This window comes from Schistocerca gregaria, unplaced genomic scaffold (genome assembly GCF_023897955.1).
Source record: "Schistocerca gregaria isolate iqSchGreg1 unplaced genomic scaffold, iqSchGreg1.2 ptg000938l, whole genome shotgun sequence".
Taxonomy (NCBI): domain Eukaryota; kingdom Metazoa; phylum Arthropoda; class Insecta; order Orthoptera; family Acrididae; genus Schistocerca; species Schistocerca gregaria.
In genome coordinates, this window is record NW_026062292.1 from 50001 (window position 1) to 57500 (window position 7500).

General features: G+C 55.2%; 2 non-coding genes across 2 annotated transcripts in view; both read right to left on the reverse strand.

Annotated features, from left to right (window-relative positions):
- LOC126325729 (large subunit ribosomal RNA) overlaps nucleotides 1–1770 on the reverse strand; it is a 4222-nt gene extending 2452 nt beyond the window's left edge. Inside the window, exon 1 of the ribosomal RNA XR_007560323.1 lies at nucleotides 1–1770. This exon is cut by the window's left edge and continues 2452 nt beyond it. This is a non-coding gene — a ribosomal RNA (large subunit ribosomal RNA).
- Nucleotides 1771–2480: 710 nt separating this feature from the next.
- LOC126325724 (small subunit ribosomal RNA) lies at nucleotides 2481–4374 on the reverse strand. The gene has a single exon (XR_007560319.1). It is a non-coding gene; the product is annotated as a small subunit ribosomal RNA (ribosomal RNA).
- Nucleotides 4375–7500: the final 3126 nt, after the last annotated feature.

Genomic DNA, 7500 nt, shown 5'->3' on the forward strand with positions numbered 1-7500 from the left:
CCAGACCCTTCTGCGCCCACCGCCGCGACCCTCCTACTCGTCAGGGCTTCGCGGCCGGCCGCGAGGACCGGCCATGACTGCCAGACTGACGGCCGAGTATAGGCACGACGCTTCAGCGCCATCCATTTTCAGGGCTAGTTGCTTCGGCAGGTGAGTTGTTACACACTCCTTAGCGGATTCCGACTTCCATGGCCACCGTCCTGCTGTCTTAAGCAACCAACGCCTTTCATGGTTTCCCATGAGCGTCGATTCGGGCGCCTTAACTCGGCGTTTGGTTCATCCCACAGCGCCAGTTCTGCTTACCAAAAGTGGCCCACTTGGCACTCCGATCCGAGTCGTTTGCTCGCGGCTTCAGCATATCAAGCAAGCCGGAGATCTCACCCATTTAAAGTTTGAGAATAGGTTGAGGTCGTTTCGGCCCCAAGGCCTCTAATCATTCGCTTTACCGGATGAGACTCGTACGAGCACCAGCTATCCTGAGGGAAACTTCGGAGGGAACCAGCTACTAGATGGTTCGATTAGTCTTTCGCCCCTATACCCAGCTCCGACGATCGATTTGCACGTCAGAATCGCTACGGACCTCCATCAGGGTTTCCCCTGACTTCGTCCTGGCCAGGCATAGTTCACCATCTTTCGGGTCCCAACGTGTACGCTCTAGGTGCGCCTCACCTCGCAATGAGGACGAGACGCCCCGGGAGTGCGGAGGCCGCCGCCCCGTGAAGGGCGGGGAAGCCCCATCCTCCCTCGGCCCGCGCAAGGCGAGACCTTCACTTTCATTACGCCTTTAGGTTTCGTACAGCCCAATGACTCGCGCACATGTTAGACTCCTTGGTCCGTGTTTCAAGACGGGTCGTGAAATTGTCCAAAGCTGAAGCGCCGCTGACGGGAGCGATTATTCCGCCCGAGAGCATCCCGAGCCAACAGCGGCGCGGGTCCGGGGCCGGGCCAGGTAGGTCCGTCATCCGGGAAGAACCGCGCGCGCTTGCCGGGAGCCCGAGCGCCCAAAGGGGCGAATCGACTCCTCCAGATATACCGCCGAGCAGCCAGCCAGGACACCGGGGCTCTGCCCAACAGACGCGAACCGAGGCCCGCGGAAGGACAGGCTGCGCACCCGGGCCGTAGGCCGGCACCCAGCGGGTCGCGACGTCCTACTAGGGGAGAAGTGCGGCCCACCGCACACCGGAACGGCCCCACCCCGCGGCGAGTGGAAAGGCAACCGGACACGACCCCGCCGCGGATTGCTCCGCGCGGGCGGCCGGCCCCATCTGCCGAGGGCGGGGGCCAGTGGCCGGATGGGCGTGAATCTCACCCGTTCGACCTTTCGGACTTCTCACGTTTACCCCAGAACGGTTTCACGTACTTTTGAACTCTCTCTTCAAAGTTCTTTTCAACTTTCCCTCACGGTACTTGTTCGCTATCGGTCTCGTGGTCATATTTAGTCTCAGATGGAGTTTACCACCCACTTGGAGCTGCACTCTCAAGCAACCCGACTCGAAGGAGAGGTCCCGCCGACGCTCGCACCGGCCGCTACGGGCCTGGCACCCTCTACGGGCCGTGGCCTCATTCAAGTTGGACTTGGGCTCGGCGCGAGGCGTCGGGGTAGTGGACCCTCCCAAACACCACATGCCACGACAGGCGGCAGCCTGCGGGGTTCGGTGCTGGACTCTTCCCTGTTCGCTCGCCGCTACTGGGGGAATCCTTGTTAGTTTCTTTTCCTCCGCTTAGTAATATGCTTAAATTCAGCGGGTAGTCTCGCCTGCTCTGAGGTCGTTGTACGAGGTGTCGCACGCCACACCGCCAGCCGGCTGTGCACGCTACCGAGAAAGTACCGGTATGCGAACCGCCAGGCGACGGGCGCGCATCGCACGTTTAAGGAGACGCGGCCGGCCACACAGGCGACCACGACACTCCCACGTCTCCGAAGCGGGACAAACGCCGCGCGCTTCAGTATACGTAGCCGACCCTCAGCCAGACGTGGCCCGGGAACGGAATCCATACACACGCGAGACAGATAACGTCGATGTTCATGTGTCCTGCAGTTCACATGTCGACGCGCAATTTGCTGCGTTCTTCATCGACCCACGAGCCGAGTGATCCACCGTCCTGGGTGATCTTTTCCTTTTCAGTCTCCCACTGTCTCTTTCAAGACAGCAGCATTTGCGGGACTGAGGCGTCTGACGGCCCCTGTTCCACTATTTTTTTGTGTCCAACGGCCTCACAGCCGATGGGCGTCGTACGGCTCCACACCGGGGCGGACAGGCACTCGGGCGAACGTCATTCAAAACCGGCGCCAGGCGCCAGGTACCGCAGGCCAGCCGCTCCAGAGCTTCAGCGCTCGTACCACACAACAACAACAACACTTCCGCTAGTTTTTGAGAGGCACGCGTGGTTCCGCACGCGGCGCACGGCCACTGCCGTACAGGTAGCGTGTTGCGCGACACGACACGACACGCACATCGAAAGACATGCAGTCTAGTCGGTAATGATCCTTCCGCAGGTTCACCTACGGAAACCTTGTTACGGACTTTTACTTCCTCTAAATGATCAAGTTTGGTCATCTTTCCGGTAGCATCGGCAACGACAGAGTCGATGCCGCGTACCAGTCCGAAGACCTCACTAAATCATTCAATCGGTAGTAGCGACGGGCGGTGTGTACAAAGGGCAGGGACGTAATCAACGCGAGCTTATGACTCGCGCTTACTGGGAATTCCTCGTTCATGGGGAACAATTGCAAGCCCCAATCCCTAGCACGAAGGAGGTTCAGCGGGTTACCCCGACCTTTCGGCCTAGGAAGACACGCTGATTCCTTCAGTGTAGCGCGCGTGCGGCCCAGAACATCTAAGGGCATCACAGACCTGTTATTGCTCAATCTCGTGCGGCTAGAAGCCGCCTGTCCCTCTAAGAAGAAAAGTAATCGCTGACAGCACGAAGGATGTCACGCGACTAGTTAGCAGGCTAGAGTCTCGTTCGTTATCGGAATTAACCAGACAAATCGCTCCACCAACTAAGAACGGCCATGCACCACCACCCACCGAATCAAGAAAGAGCTATCAATCTGTCAATCCTTCCGGTGTCCGGGCCTGGTGAGGTTTCCCGTGTTGAGTCAAATTAAGCCGCAGGCTCCACTCCTGGTGGTGCCCTTCCGTCAATTCCTTAAGTTTCAGCTTTGCAACCATACTTCCCCCGGAACCCAAAAGCTTTGGTTTCCCGGAGGCTGCCCCGCCGAGTCATCGGAGGAACTGCGGCGGATCGCTGGCTGGCATCGTTTATGGTTAGAACTAGGGCGGTATCTGATCGCCTTCGAACCTCTAACTTTCGTTCTTGATTAATGAAAACATACTTGGCAAATGCTTTCGCTTCTGTTCGTCTTGCGACGATCCAAGAATTTCACCTCTAACGTCGCAATACGAATGCCCCCGCCTGTCCCTATTAATCATTACCTCGGGTTCCGAAAACCAACAAAATAGAACCGAGGTCCTATTCCATTATTCCATGCACACAGTATTCAGGCGGGCTTGCCTGCTTTAAGCACTCTAATTTGTTCAAAGTAAACGTGCCGGCCCACCGAGACACTCAACAAAGAGCACCCTGGTAGGATTTAAACGGGGTCCGCCTCGGGACGCGAAAGCACCCCTTCGGCTCGCCCCACCGGCAGGACGTCCCACGATACATGCCAGTTAAACACCGACGGGCGGTGAACCAACAGCGTGGGACACAAATCCAACTACGAGCTTTTTAACCGCAACAACTTTAATATACGCTATTGGAGCTGGAATTACCGCGGCTGCTGGCACCAGACTTGCCCTCCAATAGATACTCGTTAAAGGATTTAAAGTGTACTCATTCCGATTACGGGGCCTCGGATGAGTCCCGTATCGTTATTTTTCGTCACTACCTCCCCGTGCCGGGAGTGGGTAATTTGCGCGCCTGCTGCCTTCCTTGGATGTGGTAGCCGTTTCTCAGGCTCCCTCTCCGGAATCGAACCCTGATTCCCCGTTACCCGTTACAACCATGGTAGGCGCAGAACCTACCATCGACAGTTGATAAGGCAGACATTTGAAAGATGCGTCGCCGGTACGAGGACCGTGCGATCAGCCCAAAGTTATTCAGAGTCACCAAGGCAAACGGACCAGACAAGCCAATCCGATTGGTTTTGATCTAATAAAAGCGTCCCTTCCATCTCTGGTCGGGACTCTGTTTGCATGTATTAGCTCTAGAATTACCACAGTTATCCAAGTAACGTGGGTACGATCTAAGGAACCATAACTGATTTAATGAGCCATTCGCGGTTTCACCTTAATGCGGCTTGTACTGAGACATGCATGGCTTAATCTTTGAGACAAGCATATGACTACTGGCAGGATCAACCAGGGAGCTGCGTCAAACTAGAGCTGAGCAGCCGGCCGCCCGGGAGTGTGTCCCGGGGGCCCGCGCGAACACGCAAGCGTCCGCTCAATTATTCTGCAAACAGGAGGAGGCCGAGCTCCCCTGCACGATACACCTCGAAACCCTCTCAGGTCCCGGCGGCGCGCAGCGCCGTCCTAGGTACTTGGTCGGTTTCGAGAGAGGCGCAATCGCCCGGAGTTAGGCGAGTAGACGGTTTTAGTGCGAACACCCTTGCTCCCAACTGAGCTTGCCGCTGCCGACAGAGGCCCGGGAGCGTGCTGTCGTGGCATTGCCGGCGGGAGACAACACGCGCCACCTATGGTGACCGGCAGCTCCAACGCCAGCGCCACACAAGGGCAAAGCCCCACTTGGGTGCAGAAGCGAACTCTCCCAGCACAGCGCACGCGCCAACACGTCCGCACAACTGCGATACAAACCACCTGCGAGAACCGCTGGGGCGACCGAGCAGCAGACGGCGTCGCGGCGCCGAGTGCCAGGCGGCGGCGCATCCTCAACGCACACAGTCCTCAATCAGACCAGCACACTGCAGATGTCCACCGCGCTTCGCACCGGGCTCGGCTGAACCAACTTTGGCCGCCAGGCGCCGCGTGCAGGGTGCGCCGCAGCGTAGCTGCGCCGCCTGCCGAGCCCGTCGGCTGGCGCTCCTGCCACTCGGCGCCCCCCACCAGCCGCCTGTTGCGCGTGCGCCCACGCAGCGCGCGGCCAACACGCCGGGCGGCCCCCCTTCACCGGCCGGGAACAGTCCCACCAAGCCACCGCCGCGTATCGCTTCATACCCACATGGGCCTAGTCACGTGTGTGGATGTGGCGGGTACCGCTGAAACAACCGGTTAATAGCTGTACCGATCGTCGCCATCACAGATTCACCTCCAGCGTGAACAACCGCTCAACAACGGATTTCCAGTTCATTTGCGTATCTTGGGCAGTAAACGTAGATGTCCACCTACATTTGCGAATTCAACAATTCTTGCATGCCAGGATGTCATGTGTCACGACACGCTACATCAGACCACATACACACTGCGACATGTGCAGAAGAGAACACGTGGAAGGTGGCCCGCGCACGTATGCGATGTCCCTTCCGCGATCCACTGTCAACCGGCATCTGCGGCATGTCCCAGATATGGAACGCGGTCCACCAGGGTAGCACTTTGTGTGAGGCAATACGACAAAGTCGGAATACACGCGTCACTACATCACACGGCTCACGCTGACCTGACCTGACTCACCGCACCACCACCCCCAGCGACCCAGGGTGACATACAATGCGTTCGTACGTTCCTCCCACACGCCTCTACGGCGTACCACAGTGCAACCTAGCTGTTATTGGGAGACGAGACAAGTAGCATCGAGCACAACATATGGAAATTGAGATTCGACACCGTTGGGCACAGCCAGCGTACGGTCACACGTATCACACTACTTCACTCTGTACGTAACTACCGATGATCGGTACAGCGTGTGGGTTACGCGTACGACATCAGCGGACAATGGACACAGACCATACCACGACGTACACTGAGGGCGTCGACATCTGAACGCAACTGAACAGCTGCGAGGCTCATTTAACACTCAAACGCCAGACCGACCAGCTTGAGAGGACGGAGACACAAAGAGAGGGGCAGAGGGGGGGGGGGGGGGCGATATAGTCCTATTGCAGTACAATTGACAGTGGATAGCGGGAATATGTGGAAAGTAAGCAACACTCGCAAGACATCTACATGAGGATAACAACGACACCAGAGATTCCGAGCAGTGAACTATGTTAGGCAAAGGGACAACGTGGGTTAGGTTAAGGGACAACGTGGGTTAGGTTAAGGGACAACGTGGGTTAGGTTAAGGGACAACGTGGGTTAGGTTAAGGGACAACGTGGGTTAGGTTAAGGGACAACGTGGGTTAGGTTAAGGGACAACGTGGGTTAGGTTAAGGGACAACGTGGGTTAGGTTAAGGGACAACGTGGGTTAGGTTAAGGGACAACGTGGGTTAGGTTAAGGGACAACGTGGGTTAGGTTAAGGGACAACGTGGGTTAGGTTAAGGGACAACGTGGGTTAGGTTAAGGGACAACGTGGGTTAGGTTAAGGGACAACGTGGGTTAGGTTAAGGGACAACGTGGGTTAGGTTAAGGGACAACGTGGGTTAGGTTAAGGGACAACGTGGGTTACGTTAAGGGACAACGTGGGTTACGTTAAGGGACAACGTGGGTTAGGTTAAGGGACAACGTGGGTTAGGTTAAGGGACAACGTGGGTTAGGTTAAGGGACAACGTGGGTTAGGTTAAGGGACAACGTGGGTTAGGTTAAGGGACAACGTGGGTTAGGTTAAGGGACAACGTGGGTTAGGTTAAGGGACAAATTGAGTTAGGTTAAGGGACAAATTGAGTTAGGTTAAGGGACAAATTGAGTTAGGTTAAGGGACAAATTGAGTTAGGTTAAGGGACAAATTGAGTTAGGTTAAGGGACAAATTGAGTTAGGTTAAGGGACAAATTGAGTTAGGTTAAGGGACAAATTGAGTTAGGTTAAGGGACAAATTGAGTTAGGTTAAGGGACAAATTGAGTTAGGTTAAGGGACAAATTGAGTTAGGTTAAGGGACAAATTGAGTTAGGTTAAGGGACAAATTGAGTTAGGTTAAGGGACAAATTGAGTTAGGTTAAGGGACAAATTGAGTTAGGTTAAGGGACAAATTGAGTTAGGTTAAGGGACAAATTGAGTTAGGTTAAGGGACAAATTGAGTTAGGTTAAGGGATAATCTGGTACAACCACAGTTAGGTTAAGCGATAATCTGGTACAGCCACAGTTAGGTTAAGCGATAATCTGGTACAGCCACAGTTAGGTTAAGCGATAATCTGGTACAGCCACAGTTAGGTTAAGCGATAATCTGGTACAGCCACAGTTAGGTTAAGCGATAATCTGGTACAGCCACAGTTAGGTTAAGCGATAATCTGGTACAGCCACAGTTAGGTTAAGCGATAATCTGGTACAGCCACAGTTAGGTTAAGCGATAATCTGGTACAGCCACAGTTAGGTTAAGCGATAATCTGGTACAGCCACAGTTAGGTTAAGCGATAATCTGGTACAGCCACAGTTAGGTTA